Genomic DNA, 18,551 nt, shown 5'->3' with positions numbered 1-18,551 from the left:
GTGACCATCTCAGCCAGTAGTACTTTCTAGCAAAGTGACCATCTCAGCCAGTAGTACATTCTATCAAAGTGACCATCTCAGCCAGTAGTACTTTATAGCAAAGTGACCATCTCAGCCAGTAGTACTTTATAGCAAAGTGACCATCTCACCCAGTAGTACTTTATAGCAAAGTCACCATCTCAGCCAGTAGTACTTTTTAGCAAAGTCACCATCTCAGCCAGTAGTACATTCTAGCAAAGTGACAATCTCACCCAGTAGTACATTCTAGCAGAGTGACCATCTCAGCCAGTAGTACTTTATAGCAAAGTGACCATCTCAGCCAGTAGCACTTTATAGCAAAGTGACCATCTCAGCCAGTAGTACTTTAAAGCAAAGTGACCATCTCAGCCAGTAGCACTTTATAGCAAAATGACCATCTCACCCAGTAGTACTTTATAGCACAGTTACTATCTCACCCAGTAGTACTTTATAGCACAGTGACCATTTTAGCCAGTAGTGCTTTTTTAGAACACTGACCATCTCAGCCAATAGTACTTAAAAGCTCAGTGACCATTTCAGCCAGTAGTACTTTATAGCACAGTTTCCAACTCAGCCAGTAGTACACTCTAGCAAAGTGACCATCTAAGCGAGTAGTAGTCTATAGCACAGTTATCATCGCAGCCAGTAGTACTTTATAGCACAGTGACCATCTCAGCGAGTAGTACTTTATAGCACAGTGACCATCTCAGTCAGTAGTGCATTCTAGCAAAGTGACCATCTAGGCCAGTAGTAGTCTATAGCACAGTTATAATCTCAGCCAGTAGTACATTCTAGCAAAGTGGCCATCTCACCCAGTTGTACTCTATAGCACAGTGACCATCTCAGCCAGTAGTACTCTATCGCACAGTGACCATCTCAGCCAGTAGTACTCTATCGCACAGTGACCATCTAAGCCAGTAGTACATTTTAGCACAGAGACCATCAAAGCCAGTAGTACTTTATAGCACAGTTACAAACTCAGCCAGTAGTACTTTATAGCAAAGTGACGATCTCAGTCATATTACTTCATAGCACAGTGACCATCTCAGCCAGTAGTACTTTATAACACAGTGACCATCTCAGTAATTGTACTTTATAACACAGTGACCATCTCAGCTAATAGTACTTTATAGCACAGTGTCCATCTTAGCCAGTGATACATTCTAGCAGAGTGACCATCTCAGCCAGTAGTACTCTATAGCACAATGACTATCTCAGCTAGTAGTACTTTATAGCACAGTGACCATCACAGTCATAGTGCTTTATAGCACAGATACCACCTCCGCTAATATTACCTTACAGCACAGTGAACACAGTAGCCAGTAGTTCTTTATAGGTCAGTAACCATCTCAGCCAGTAGTACATTTTTGCACTGTGACAATCTCGGCCAGTAGTACTCTACAGCACAGTTACCATCTCACCCAGTTTTACTTTATAGCACAGTGACCATCTCAGTTATTGTACTTTATAGCACAGTGACCATCTCAGCTAATAGTACTTTTTAGCACAGTGACCATCTCAGCCAGTTGTACTATATAGCACAGTGATCATATCAGCTAGTAGTGCTTTATAGCAAAGTGACCATCACAGTCGTACTACTTTATAGCACAGTTACAACCTCCGGTAATATTACTTTACAGCACAGTGAACACCTCAGTCAAGAGTACTTTATAGCACAGTGACCATCTCAGCCAGTAGTACTTTATAGCACAATGACCATCTCAGCCAGTAGTACATTTTTGCAAAGTTACCATCTCAGCTAATAGTACTTCATAGCACAGTTACCATCTCAGCCAGTAGTACTTTATAGCACAGTAATCATCTCAGCTAATAGTACTTAATAGCACAGTGGTCATCTCAGCCAATAGTACTTTATAGCACAGTTACCATCTCAGCCAGTAGTACTTTATAGCACAGTGACCATCTCAGATAATTGTACTTTATAGCAAAGTGACCATCTCAGTCATAGTACTTCATAGCACAGTGACCATCTCAGCGAGTAGTACTTTATAGCACAGTTACCATCTCAGTTATTGTACTTTATAACACAGTGACCATCTCAGCTCATAGTACTTTAAAGCACAGTGTCCATCTCAGCCAGTGATACATTCTAGCAGAGTGACCATCTCAGCCAGTAGTACTCTACAGCACAGTTAACATCTCAGCCAGTAGTACTTTATAGCACAGTGACCATCTCAGCCAGTAGTACATTCTAGCAGAGTGACCATCTCAGCCAGTAGTACTCTACAGCACAATGACTATCTCAGCTAGTAGTACTTTATAGCACAGTGACCATCACAGTCATAGTACTTTATAGCACAGATACCACCTCCGCTAATATTACCTTACAGCACAGTGATCATCTCAGCCAGTAGTACTTTATAGGTCAGTAACCATCTTAGCCAGTAGTACATTTTTGCACTGTGACCATCTCAGCCAGTAGTACATTTTTGCACAGTTACCATCTCAGCTAATAGTACTTCATAGCACAGTGACCATCTAAGCCAGTAGTACTCTATAGCACAGTTACCATCTCAGCCAGTAGTACTTTATAGCACAGTAATCATCTCAGCTAATAGTACTTAATAGCACAGTGGTCATCTCAGCCAATAGTACTTTATAGCACAGTTACCATCTAAGCCAGTAGTACTTAATAGCACAGTTACCATCTCAGCCAGTAGTACTTTATAGCACAGTGACCATCTCAGATAATTGTACTTTATAGCAAAGTGACCATCACAGTCATAGTACTTTGTAGCACAGATACCACCTCCGCTAATATTACCTTACAGCACAGTGATCACCTCAACCAGTAGTACTTTATAGGTCAGTAACCATCTCAGCCAGTACTACATTTTTGCACTGTGACCATCTCAGCCAGTAGTACATTTTTGCACAGTTACCATCTCAGCTAATAGTACTTCATAGCACAGTGACCATCTAAGCCAGTAGTACTCTATCGCACAGTGACCATCTAAGCCAGTTGTACATTTTAGCACAGAGACCATCAAAGCCAGTAGTACTTTATAGCACAGTTACCATCTCAGCCAGTAGTACTTTATAGCAAAGTGACGATCTCAGTCATATTACTTCATAGCACAGTGACCATCTCAGCCAGTAGTACTTTATAACACAGTGACCATCTCAGTAATTGTACTTTATAACACAGTGACCATCTCAGCTAATAGTACTTTATAGCACAGTGTCCATCTTAGCCAGTGATACATTCTAGCAGAGTGACCATCTCAGCCAGTAGTACTCTATAGCACAATGACTATCTCAGCTAGTAGTACTTTATAGCACAGTGACCATCACAGTCATAGTACTTTATAGCACAGATACCACCTCCGCTAATATTACCTTACAGCACAGTGAACACCTCAGCCAGTAGTTCTTTATAGGTCAGTAACCATCTCAGCCAGTAGTACATTTTTGCACTGTGACAATCTCAGCCAGTAGTACTCTACAGCACAGTTACCATCTCACCCAGTTTTACTTTATAGCACAGTGACCATCTCAGTTATTGTACTTTATAGCACAGTGACCATCTCAGCTAATAGTACTTTTTAGCACAGTGACCATCTCAGCCAGTTGTACTCTGTAGCACAGTGATAATATCAGCTAGTAGTGCTTTATAGCAAAGTGACCATCACAGTCATACTACTTTATAGCACAGTTACAACCTCCGGTCATATTACTTTACAGCACAGTGAACACCTCAGTCAAGAGTACTTTATAGCACAGTGACCATCTCAGCCAGTAGTACTTTATAGCACAATGACCATCTCAGCCAGTAGTACATTTTTGCAAAGTTACAATCTCAGCTAATAGTACTTCATAGCACAGTGACCATCTAAGCCAGTAGTACTCTATAGCACAGTTACCATCTCAGCCAGTAGTACTTTATAGCACAGTAATCATCTCAGCTAATAGTACTTAATAGCACAGTGGTCATCTCAGCCAATAGTACTTTATAGCACAGTTACCATCTCAGCCAGTAGTACTTAATAGCACAGTTACCATCTCAGCCAGTAGTACTTTATAGCACAGTGACCATCTCAGATAATTGTACTTTATAGCAAAGTGACCATCTCAGTCATAGTACTTCATAGCACAGTGACCATCTCAGCCAGTAGTACTTTATAGCACAGTTACCATCTCAGTTATTGTACTTTATAACACAGTGACCATCTCAGCTCATAGTACTTTAAAGCACAGTGTCCATCTCAGCCAGTGATACATTCTAGCAGAGTGACCATCTCAGCCAGTAGTACTCTACAGCACAGTTAACATCTCAGCCAGTAGTACTTTATAGCACAGTGACCATCTCAGCCAGTAGTACATTCTAGCAGAGTGACCATCTCAGCCAGTAGTACTCTACAGCACAATGACTATCTCAGCTAGTAGTACTTTATAGCACAGTGACCATCACAGTCATAGTACTTCATAGCACAGATACCACCTCGGCTAATATTACCTTACAGCACAGTGATCACCTCAGCCAGTAGTACTTTATAGGTCAGTAACCATCTCAGCCAGTAGTACATTTTTGCACTGTGACCATCTCAGCCAGTAGTACTCTACAGCACAGTTACCATCTCAGCTAATAGTACTTTATAGCACAGTGGCCATCTCAGCTAATAGTACTTTTTAGCACAGTGACCATCTCAGCCAGTTGTACTCTATAGCGCAGTGACCATATCAGCTTGTAGTGCTTTATAGCACAGTGACCATCTCAGTCATAGTACTTTATAGCACAGTTACAACCTCCGGTAATATTACTTTACAGCACAGTGAACACCTCAGTCAAGAGTACTTTATAGCACAGTGACCATCTCAGCCAGTTGTACTTTATAGCACAGTGACCATCTCAGCCAGTAGTACATTTTTGCACAGTTACCATCTCAGCCAGTAGTACTTTATAGCACAGTAACCATCTCAGCTAATAGTACTTCATAGCACAGTGACCATCGCAGCAGTAGTACTCTATAGCACAGTGACCATCTCAGCCAGTATTACTCTATAGCACAGTAACCATCTCAGCTAATAGTACTTAATAGCACAGTGGTCATCTCAGCCAATAGTACTTTATAGCACAGTTACCATCTCAGCCAGTACTACTCAATAGCACAGTTACCATCTCAGACAATAGTACTTTATAGCACAGTGACCATCTCAGTTAATTGTACTTCATAGCACAGTGACCATAGCAGCCAGTAGTACCTTTTAGCAAAATGACCATGTCAGCTAATGGTACATTATAGCACAGTGACCATCTCAGCCAATGGTACACTATAGCACAGTGACCATTTCAGCTAAAAGTACTTAATAGCACAGTAACCATCTCAGCCAATGGTACATTATAGCACAGTGACCATCTCAGCCAATAGTACTTAATAGCACAGTTACCGTTTCAGCCAGTAGTACTTTATAGCACAGTGACCATCTCAGACAATAGTACTCTATAGCACAGTAACCATCTCAGACAATAGTACTTTATAGCACAGTAACCATCTCAGCAAATAGTACTTTATAGCACAGTGACCATCTCAGCCAGTAGTACTTTATAGCACAGTTACCATCTCAGCCAATAGTACTTTATAGCACAGTTACCATCTCAGACAATAGTACTTTATAGCACAGTAACCATCTCAGCAAATAGTACTTTCCAGCACAGTGACCATCTCAGCCAGTAGTACTTTATAGCACAGTTACCGTCTCAGACATAGTAGTTTACAGTACAGTGACCATTTTAGCCAGTAGTTCTTAATACATCAGTGACTTCAGCCAAAATGCTTCATAGCTCAGTGATCATTTCAGCTTTAGTGCTTTATAGCACATTGACCATCTCAGCCAATAGCAGTTTATAGCACATTTGCCACTTTAGCTTAGTACTTAATAGCACAGTGACTATCTCAGAAAACGCATTTTATATCACAGTGACCACTTTACCCGTGGTACCATATGGCACATTGACAGATAACCATGTTTTTCTTATCAATTTTTTATGGGCCCTTCAAAATCTACAAACGTAGACGTAGATGCAAAAACATCTATTTACCTGATTACCATAACGTAATATAAGAAAACTCTTATGGCGTTTTGCTATCACTTTAACTAACTACATACGCCCACCCCTTCTGCACACTCTTGTCGGTTCTCTGAGGGCACCGTGACAGCCATGTTTATGGGCAAACATCAAGGATAATCTAATTGCACATCTCCAGTGTTGGTGAAGCGTCTATTGAATCAAAAGATATCCCAAAACCGACACCGGGGCAAAAGCAGAGTGGGGATTGTCCTTCATGTTTGCAATGACCAACTCGAGGCTATTCTTCAGAAGGAGTCCGCTTCATTTGAAACGCTCTTGCAGCTAAATCCGTTGGACTTAAATACAAACTCAAACACGATTTTACGTCGCCGCCATCTCTAATACAGATTAGTCTCAATAGTTGGTAACATGAATCTACCACTATAAGAGAGCTATGTAACTGTCGTAGTACAGTGAACTTTGTCTGCTGGAGGACGTAATTTTTCTAATTTGGCCATTTTGCTCCAGGCAACAGTGGCTCAGGTGGTGGTGGTGGTGCGAGAAATAACTGTGAGGAAGTGCGTCCCTTAGACGTATCAGGATCCGCTAATAAGGAGATTGAAATGTCAGACAAACATATTTTGTCTTACACAATTTCGACTTGGGCAAAGACTTGCTGTTGTTCAAATTCTAGAAATACGCATCTTTGAAACCTTTCAGGCTTATTTCTACATCAGTGCTGTTATAAATTCAAAACATAGACACGATATCGCAATTCGCCGTGTAGAATGCAGACATGAAACTGGATAATGTTTCAAAGCAATAAACTTACTCATTCTAAACGAAACGGTTCACTTGTCTAATTCCTATAATGTCTCAGAACAAAATGAAAGGTAATTTTCAGTTTCTACCGAAGTTCAAAAACTATAACATGAAAGAAAACTGCGAAAGTTATGAAATCAGACCACCATTGTACGGTAATGAAATTTCACGCAAAGACTTCCTGTACTGTATATAACTGTATGAGGAACGGAGCCTTTTATATTCAAACGCATATTCATGATGATAAAACATAAAACATAAAAATACCACATCCATTGTTGTTATAGCCTGTACTGTAAGTTTTGTTTCTGAAGGTTGTGGTACGGGTGCGTATAAGATTATGTTAGGTTTAGGCATCCGATGTTGGGCAACTTTCATTGACGCTTGAGCACTCGGAGAAGTCGTCTCACTGACCTACAGAATGCACTGGTCTCTCCGTTCTGGCGGAGATGAACCGGCTTTATCACCGGCGTATCACCGCATGTTTCCAGTACACTCGAACATGATCACTTTCAACTGCACGGGTCAGACTCATGAAAAAGCGGGAGAGGTGTTGAAACTTATAATTGCTTTGCCTGCAGAAATACGTTACTAATCATACAGTTTCGCTTGCGGTGTACAAACTGGTTGCTGGGCCAGCCCTCATACTCAGTACCAGCGACGTAGGGCTGTACAACCGAAGTCGGTGGCTGTCAGCATCACTTGTTTGATGTGCACGACGGTATTCGGGGCAATTTCCGGACCTAACCTCTGAGTGGAAGGATGTAAATGTCCTAAACACAAATCTGACGAGGTTTCGACGTGTTTGTAATCAATTTTCTGGATTTAATTTGGTATGCTAACGCATCATGAGGCACATTCAGACGTCATTGCAGGCCAGCATTGTGATTCCGACAATAGATGGGCATTAGTAAGGAGACTGGTGTTTTAGCCCGACTTTGTTGATATGCAAATACCGATATTGTGGCATATGCTGACAAACCGCCTCTTTCTACTCTGTCAATTTAAACGATATTTAGTGATCCTGACAAAGGTGTATTTCTGACCTCCTGAATTAGATACTCAGACAGTCTATACGGGCGGTCTAAAAACCCCGGATATTGTACCAAGAAAACAAACCAGTTTACTTTTTTAAAACTCCTTATCAATGCTTAATAGTAATGGTCATTTCGACAAGTCGATTGTGCATTCTCTCATTATACATTTTTTTTCCTGCCCATTTTACATGTGTATGGCTTGTTTGAATGTTCTCCTTTCTTCCATTCTGGTATCGGTGGTGCCTACAATGCCATTCCATGTGCATATGTCACAGCATCGTCCAAAGCAAATTATTGCCACGTTTAAATCTACGATATTAACCCAACAAGGATTTAAAAACACAAGAATAGTTGTTTGTGAGTAAGAATTGCAATTATTTCACAGTATCAGTGTAGTCAGATTCTACTATTCTTTCTTGAAGCGTTGCGATTATGTCGGTCACATTGATTCAAATATGAATGCTCTTAAAGTTTTACTGATTTCTTCTCTCCATTTGTTTGTATCTTGCTTTCTCTGCGACTTCTGACTGTTTGTGAAAATGGTGTACATGGTAATCTAACAACTCACATCAGTGAATCTTGCTCATCGTCGTTCTACATGCATGCTGCAGCTATACCATGGCCACATTAAATATCCGAGACAACCCATTGGTTGATAACATGAGCCACGATCAACGCGGTTCGACGTCACATTATGAACGAGGTCACACTTTGATATCAACATTTCTTACACACCTGTGGGTGAGACACCCATTTTACATGGTATTAAACATACACGTATGTGTGAGATCGAATTCCAGGGCCGTGATTAGCTAATCCCTGGTGATGATGGTCAGATTATGACGGACTACTTTCCTGATCGTAATATTTTAGTCGAAATCACCTACGTCCTTACATGTGTTGAACGTTATGGCTTTAGAACCCCTGAATGCCGCATTGACATACATGGTTTTGGAAAATATGCAAACACGAACGCCATATCTAGACAATCCCCTTTCACGCATGCCGGTTATGTGACGCCTATTAGATCACGTATATTCCAAACTCAGCTGCGATACATTCATCCCTGAATTCCTCCTACATTTTAGAATCGAAAGACAAATGGTCTTTGTCATCAATACAAATTATCTAGATGAAATGAAGAGAAAAACACTAGGTGTGGAAACTAACGCTATGCTCGGAAAACTGTACTTGTTTCAAATGAAAACAAAGCAAAATTAAGAATTTACACTGCATAGCATTTTCTCCTATTTTGAGAGATCCATTCGTCTAATTGTTGCATACATTGGCTCATGCATTTGAGAATATTTTCATTGGAAGAGTATCGTGGTACGAATTATGGAATTGAAAATATAATAATACGTTACAATGATCAGGTAAAAGCAACAGAAATCGTAATCGTTTCCGCCCTGTGTAACGCCCAATCTCATTAAAATCAGACCTTAGTTCTCGCTGCCGCTAAACAGAAGCGAGAACAAAGATCTGATTTTAAGGAGATTGATGTAACGCCATGGCTGACGCAAATCATGCATAACGACGACAGTAGTTATCTGCATTTCTGACCCATGATCTCTTGGTTACATTGGACAACATGAAAACAAAACACAGTACGCAGATTGTCAGATTGATGTTGACTAATCTCGTGCCACATTTTTGTATATACGATCGCTCAACAACGAAAATGCTCCTCTGAAAATCCCGCATACTGTTGTCAGTGATCAAGCCATTTTGTAAAAGTTGGTCACGGGTAGTGATGTCACATGTCATTCTTGTACATTTTTGGTAATTTCTTGAAAATTATTAACTTGTCATCCAGCGGGTACATGTTCTTTGATCCTATCTAATTTGTTTTATCATTATCACCTTCATAATCCACAAGTATGGCGGGAGCCTGTTTGTGTCGGGCCACATTTGTTATGCTCTATATATATTTAATATACATCGAAGTCAGAAAACCACAGTGCCAATAGGACAGGGTGACAGTTGTTCCTGTTTAAGTGTTTCTACATTCCTGTGAAGTATCACTTTTATGTTTTCTCATATTGCGTTTTCAACACCAAAAGTCGAATATATACATATGCATGATATTCTTTCTTCAGGCGTACAACGCAGGCATGTGTAACCCATTTGAAGCAAACTTGCGTTAAAAGAATACAAAACGTTATCAGAAAATAAGATTTGCAGTTTATACTGTTTTATGTTTTGTTGTATTTTTCCCAGAAGATATCACTATTGTAATATGTCATCTATTTACCCTATTTCTAATGCTATTATTATCAACGTTCCATACAAATTATATTATTATATAAAGACAGAGATTTCAAATTACCACATGCAGCAAAACCTGCAGAACATTGCAACCAAATTTCCATGTACTATGTTTACATACATGCGAATATGAAGGTTCGTAACAACAGGTTTGCAGTAATAATTACGAAGAACAATAAAGATACTATTGTATACATTTATCATCCATGAGCGATTTAGTTATAACATGAAAGCACGAAGTATTGAGGATATGTTTTTTAATCCCGTTTCGCTTTTGTCTGTTACAACCTGTTGATGCATCCAACCAGTCTGTGTGTATGTCATATACGTAATAAGTGGCCAGACAATAGTCACGACGAACACTAACTAAAAACGTGATACAAACAGTCCATGGTAGGACACGATCTACCCATGTGAAGACTTTATCCGTGTCACATCTCAAACATCATTAGCCAATGACTGAGCACGTTTACGTCCGTCGTTTTTCAGCCTGCCTTGTCTCACGTTCGAATGAATGTTGGTCGAACAAAGGAATCAATAACAGTATCACGGCTCATAACAGTTTTCTTTAAATTATCCCCTGATGTTCTGGAGGCCACGTTCATAATGTCATATGCTGATGATTAGGAAACACGACTACATTATTTGTGTCATTAAGAATTCCTGAGAATCAATCCAATGTACGATTACGATAAGTCTACGTGCATGTACGTGCACGTCTCTTAAGTCTGTATTAGACAAAGAACACGATTCTGAAATTGTCATTGATGTTAATTTATCGTGTACATTGCAGAAAAGAATGTCTTACATTGAATATATACTACTCAAAAGTAGTTAAGGATCGCCTGATTCTTTCATATTACTATAGCTAATCTCTCATGTCATGACAGATTAACTTTACCATTATGAAAGAATCGGGTGATCCTTAACTTCTTTTGAGTAGTATATAAATAGCCTTCTTAAAGTTTAACTTCTTTACATTCATTCTGTTGTTACAGATTAATGGATATCTCCGATGGCTGTGAAGTTCTAAAAAATAACTACCGAAGTACTCGCAACTATGTCAATGATGTCAGGCGACGTCACGCATCCAGACATAGATGGTATTTTATGACACATTGCATGATTTTAATTATCCTTGACCAACGTACTTAGGCGTATCTCAAACAAGCAAATAACACATGTGTTTATGGCTTTGTGTCTTTGTGTAGGTGTGTGTGTTTGAGTCTGTTTCTATGTATGTGTGTCTGTGTGTGTCCCTGTGCATGTGTGTGCGAGGGAGAGTCACACTTGAGTACATATCATCCTGGAGATGGAGTCACGAATTCGTAAGAAACATTGTAAACTCCATGTATGCTCGACGTTGTTCGACATATGTATCACGATTGTCGTAGGGTTACGATCTCTTTGTGAAACGGGGCTCAGATTCTTTATTCACAGAATGAAGGCCACCGGCCCAAAGTACAAGATGTTATGATTGTATGTGGAGTCTTCTGGGATACACATGTTCATAATATTGCTACCCCCTAGATATATGCGTCTTAGTATAAGAGTGACTATAATTATGAGCATGAGTATATTTGAAAAGCACTTATGAATTGCATTTCTCTCGTAGATAAAACATGTTAACCAATTTGTACCCTGGCCAGATGTTTTAGCTGAAGACAGGAAGAGGATAATGTTGTCTGTGATGGCTCCAGACAGCCTCATTTTTTTGTCAACTTAAAGTTTACAACTACCACATGCGTACAATCCTAAGGACACTGAAACTCATCAAAGCTTATCAGACAACTTTTTTTTTTGCAGTTCAGGGCCTTGCCACCTGGTGCACTTCTTGCTGAACAAAACATTTAGGATCAATTGTATTTTAAACAGGAAATGTCAGGAATTATCCCTTGTGAGTACCTTCTTGAATAATTCGACATGGAAAAAACATCAGTTAAAAAACAAAAGCGTCAACGCGAACGTCTCTGTGGACTACAGTATCACATTTGCATGCAAAGAGTATCAGGGACGCATTATTTGCCTCTATTAATGGCACAGACATTCCCGCAACATCACATGACCCTGACTGAGACCCGTCGTCGGTCTCTGGGGAGCACATCGGTTGATGTATGAGTGAGTATATGTATGGCTTTAAGTAACTAATGGTAATGTATTCCTACACTGGGAATCGATATCCCTGCGCTAATTATCAAAATCTTTGATATTATCATTTTAGGTGTTTTTGTCGTTTTCCTTATTGCTGTCATCATCACCATTACTATCATCGTCAGTATTGCTGTTATTTTTATCGTTATGAGAAATGTTTATGATTCTTATAAAGCAGGCATTTTCTGAAGAAGTATTACGCCCGATTGTTTTGTGATGACAAACTCAGGTTTCAGTAATATCTAGTGTCACTATGCTCATAACTCGTGTGTCAGCATGCCTTTTCACACTTACTTGACCATCGCCATGCCTATCAGTGATTACAACTACGACAGCATTGCAGTGATTGACCATCTGTTGTCATGTTCTTTTTCGTCGATTTACTGACGTGCCAAGACCAGGAGTTCAGTGTTACAGGAACTGGGTTCGGTTAAATGTGGCAACACGAGCGAAGCCTCTCGAGCAAATGACAATTATTGTTCAAGTTTTTTATGTTAATCATTAGTGTTTCTGTTATACTTGAAATATGACCAATCAGAAACAAGGTGGACCTCATTAGGTTATATTGGCGTATTCGTATCCAATGAAAACATTTTTGTGATGAGATATAGCATTTAATCTGTCCAACAAAGACAAAATAATCTGTTTCTTGTCATAACAACACATTCAACATACAGTAAGATCAATTACACAGTTTCAACCTAAATAAGTTTACGAAAACAGATCCTGAAATGTTTTTATGTGTCGAGTTGGGAAATCAAAACGCAATATGAATGTGAAATTTGCAACAATGTTATTACGATTCCTGAGAAGTGAGACATTTAGACGCCAAAGGCTTTATTTGTCACATATCTTCATCATGTGCCCAAATGCTACAGTTGTCACAGATGTTGCACTCATCATGTGCCCAAAATCTACAGTTGTCACAGATGTTGCACTCATCATGTGCCCAAATTCTACAGTTGTCACAGATGTTGCACTCATCATGTGTCCCAATTCTACAGTTGTCACAGATGTTGCACCCATCATGTGTACCAATTCTACAGTTGTCACAGATGTTGCACTCATCATATGTCCCAATTCTACAGTTGTCACAGATGTTGCACCCATCATGTGTACCAATTCTACAGTTGTCACAGATGTTGCACTCATCATGTGTCCCAATTCTACAGTTGTCACAGATGTTGCACCCATCATGTGTACCAATTCTACAGTTGTCACAGATGTTGCACTCATCATGTGTCCCAATTCTACAGTTTTCACAGATGTTGCACCCATCATGTGTACCAATTCTACAGTTGTCACAGATGTTGCACTCATCATGTGTCCAAATTCTACAGTTTTCACAGATGTTGCACCCATCATGTGCCCCAATGCTACAGTTGTCACAGATGTTGCATTCACCATGTGCCCATAATCAATCATGTTATTCTAAATTCATCGCATTCAACAATAACAAAAACTATGTTTGAGATATACATGAAGTCGCAAATTCTCAGTACCTGGTACAGTTTGTTTGTTCTGTTTGTTTGTTGTTAAACGCCGCACTCGGCAATATGACGGCGGTCTGTAAATAATCGAGTCTGGACCAGATAATCCAGTGTTTGTCATAATGAGCATCGATCCCGGCAATTGGGATACGATGACATGAATCAACCAGGTCAGCAAGTCTGAACACCTGATGCCATTAGTCGCCTCTTACGACAAGAACGGGTTGCTGAAGACGTACAGAGTTGAGACAAAGGTATAAAACCTATTTTACTGTATCTATAAAAGCATATGTCACCGTATACCACTGAATCGAGATCTTCAAGGTAGAAAGTCATCTTAACTGCTGTCAATGTCCGAAACACGAACAAACGAATATTTTCCCGAACAACGGACTCCGAAGCATGAAACTAGAAAAAAAGAACGCACAACAATGCCACTTCACTCGCCCAAAAGATGCAAATTCGCTCGAAATACCATTGCCAATCACTCTTATAACTATCTATCTGTACAATAAACGTATGGTTGATTGAACGTGTAGCTACGAAGACGTGTGTGTTTCAGTTCGAGAGTTACACTAAGGGCTTACTTTGTTCGATTTACAAACCATGTGAATGACGTACATATCAATTTAGAAGCTGTACAAGAATAGAACTACTGCTGAAGGAAGGAAATTATCATCGACTTCATGAATACGAAATATCCCAGTTACATGGCGAACTCCATACAATCATCACTGTGTAAAGTTCTCTCGATCGATACATACATATAGGTTACATGGCGAACTCCATACAATGATCACTGTGTAAAGTGCTCTACACTTGACATACACATATAGGTTATATGGCGAGCTCCATACAATGATCACTGTGTAAAGTGCTCTCGATCGATACATATATATTTACATTACATGGCGAACTCCAAACAATGATCACTGTGTAAAGTGCTCTACACTCGACATACACATATAGGTTACATGGCGAACTCCAAACAACGATCACTGTGTAAAGTGCTCTCGATCGATACATACATATAGGTTAGATGGCGAACTCCAAACAACGATCACTGTGTAAAGTGCTGTCAATCGATATATACATATAGGTTAGATGGCGAACTCCAAACAACGATCATTGTGTAAAGTGCTTTCGATCGATACATACATATAGCTTAGATGGCGAACTCCATACAATGATCACTGTGTAAAGTGCTCTCAATCGATACATACATATAGGTTAGATGGCGAACTCCATACAATGATCACTGTGTAAAGTGCTCTCAATCGATATATACATCTAGGTTAGATGGCGAACTCCATACAATGATCACTGTGTAAAGTGCTCTCGATCGATACATAGATACAGGTTACATGGCGAACACCATACAATGATCACTGTGTAAAGTGCTCTCAATCGATATATACATCTAGGTTAGATGGCGAGCTCCATACAATTATCACTGTGTAAAGTGCTCTCGATCGACATATACATATAGGTTAGATGGCGAACTCCATACAATGATCACTGTGTAAAGTGCTCTCGATCGACATATACATATAGGTTAGATGGCGCTCTCCAAACAATGATCACTGTGTAAAGTGCTCTCAATCGATATATACATATAGGTTACATGGCAAACTCCATACAATGATCACTGTGTAAAGTGCTCTCAATCGATATATACATCTAGGTTAGATGGCGAACTCCATACAATGATCACTGTGTAAAGTGCTCTCGATCGATATATACATATAGGTTAGATGGCGAACTCCATACAATGATCACTGTGTAAAGTGCTCTCAATCGATATATACATCTAGGTTAGATGGCGAACTCCATACAATGATCACTGTGTAAAGTGCTCTCGATCGATACATAGATACGGGTTACATGGCGAACACCATACAATGATCACTGTGTAAAGTGCTCTCAATCGATATATACATCTAGGTTAGATGGCGAGCTCCATACAATTATCACTGTGTAAAGTGCTCTCGATCGACATATACATCTAGGTTAGATGGCGAACTCCATACAATTATCACTGTGTAAAGTGCTCTCGATCGACATATACATATAGGTTAGATGGCGAACTCCATACAATCATCACTGTGTAAAGTGCTCTCGATTGACATATACATATAGGTTAGATGGCGAACTCCATACAATGATCACTGTGTACAGTGCTCTCGATCGATATATACATATAGGTTAGATGGCGAACTCCAAACAATGATCACTGTGTAAAGTGCTCTCAATCGATATATACATATAGGTTACATGGCGAACTCCATACAATGATCACTGTGTAAAGTGCTCTCAATCGATATATACATCTAGGTTAGATGGCGAACTCCATACAATTATCACTGTGTAAAGTGCTCTCGATCGACATATACATATATGTTAGATGGCGAACTCCATACAATTATCACTGTGTAAAGTGCTCTCGATCGACATATACATATAGGTTAGATGGCGAACTCCATACAATTATCACTGTGTAAAGTGCTCTCGATTGACATATACATATAGGTTAGATGGCGAACTCCATACAATGATCACTGTGTACAGTGCTCTCGATCGATATATACATATAGGTTAGATGGCGAACTCCATACAATGATCACTGTGTAAAGTGCTCTCGATCGATACATAGATACAGGTTACATGGCGAACTCCATACAATGATCACTGTGTAAAGTGCTCTCGATCGATACATAGATACAGGTTACATGGCGAACACCATACAAATGATCACTGTGTAAAGTGCTCTCAATCGACATATACATCTAGGTTAGATGGCGAGCTCCATACAATTATCACTGTGTAAAGTGCTCTCGATCGACATATACATATAGGTTAGATGGCGAACTCCATACAATGATCACTGTGTAAAGTGCTCTCGATCGACATATACATATAGGTTAGATGGCGAACTCCATACAATGATCACTGTGTAAAGTGCTCTCAATCGATATATACATATAGCTTACATGGCGAACACCATACAATGATCACTGTGTAAAGTGCTCTCGATCGATTTATACATATAGGTTAGATGGCGAACTCCATACAATGATCACTGTGTAAAGTGCTCTCGATCGATACATAGATATACTACATGGCGAACACCATACAATGATCACTGTGTAAAGTACCCTACACTCGACATACACATATAGGTTAGATGGCGAACTCCACACAATGATCACTGTGTAAAGTGCTCTACACACGACATAAACATGTAGGTTAGATTGAGTGCTGCATACAGAGCTGCACCTGTAAGATTGCTATAACGAAATGTCGCTCATGACACACGATATCCCTGTTGGCACCTAACAACATTTGTACACTAATAGGATCACGGTTTTCCACTTATGATGATGCTGTATGTTTTCTGTTGTATTGCCATTTTGCTAGATAGCTGATCCGGATCGCACAGTTAATCGTATCTAGATCCGACATACTCAAACATAGGTAAACACAGGCAATAGCCAAGATGGGTTACGTCATATGGATTTCGAAATTCAAAACATGTTTGTATTTTCGCAGTAGAGCAATATGTTTGTGTTTTCGCCTGATGCTTTGAACGTTGGCATGTGGAATTAGGATTTTTCATGAGTGTTCTGAATTCCTTGTTTATCACACCAAGCAAAGCAGCGTGAGTTGATATTCTTATTGACTTGGCTGCACTCTACAGTGAACATGTGTCATTGCACATAACGTCATTTACATGTGGTGCAATCAAATGTAAAATATGAATCTGTGTTATTTGTGATTATAGGCTTCGTACACGTTTGTTATGAACTCTGGCAAATAATAAACGTCTTTCCTTAATTATTGTCATATAATTGTGTGGCCAGCTCCGTGCCTGAAATGACCATCTCCCCGAGGCAAAGGGCGTTAACTGACTATAAAAGTCCAGTTGCAAATCTTTTTATGTTTTAATCAAGGTGCTCAAGTAAGTTGATGCGTCCGTTTATAGTCAGTAAACGCCCTTCCCTCGGGAAGATGTGAAGTGACAAAAATTATGTTTTCGGTACGCACGCTCTGAGGTAACGTGACTGGTCCCCGTCAGAACACATCTCTGATGCATCATACCTAGGATTATGACAATGTATCTCAGATAGTCATGTAAACACGTAAGCTGAGTTTTGTCATTGTCAGACTTTTTATACACTATTCGCTTTTTGTTAATGTTCACTGGTTATAGTGTCATTGTATTTGTTTGAACGATAGCAGTTACTAACAGTTCAAAACCTTTTCTGTTCAGAGTGCGTGAGTGTGTTTTACGCCGCTTTTAGCAATATTCCAGGAATATAACGGCGGGGGACACCAGAATTGTGCCTCACACAATGTCCCCATTAAGGAAACGAACCCGGGCCTTTGGCGTGACGAGCGAACGCTTTATACACCATTGGTATTTATCAAAGACGTTTATGTTATAACCAAACGCAAAGACATTGTACAACACAGCATCGTGAGCATTACATCCTGTAAATGTTTCGAATCAGTAAAGTTGCACGTATTTATTCCTCTTGAATACGCAATACGAAATGTCTCGTTATCAAAATAATTTGCAAAAATCATGCAAAGATAATTTAGCTAGAAAATTTGGTGCTTTAACTTTCCAAACCTAGGAAAGGAATGTAATATATATAGAATACTAAACGAGCTCCCGGATGATACCAATTGTATGAAACTCGAGAATAGTTTTGCTTGCAACCAGAAATACGG

Source organism: Haliotis rufescens, unplaced genomic scaffold (assembly GCF_023055435.1).
Source record: "Haliotis rufescens isolate VD_foot unplaced genomic scaffold, xgHalRufe1.0.p SCAF_36, whole genome shotgun sequence".
Lineage (NCBI taxonomy): Eukaryota > Metazoa > Mollusca > Gastropoda > Lepetellida > Haliotidae > Haliotis > Haliotis rufescens.
The sequence above is the reverse complement of the archived record's forward strand: the minus strand, read 5'-3'. Positions refer to the sequence as shown.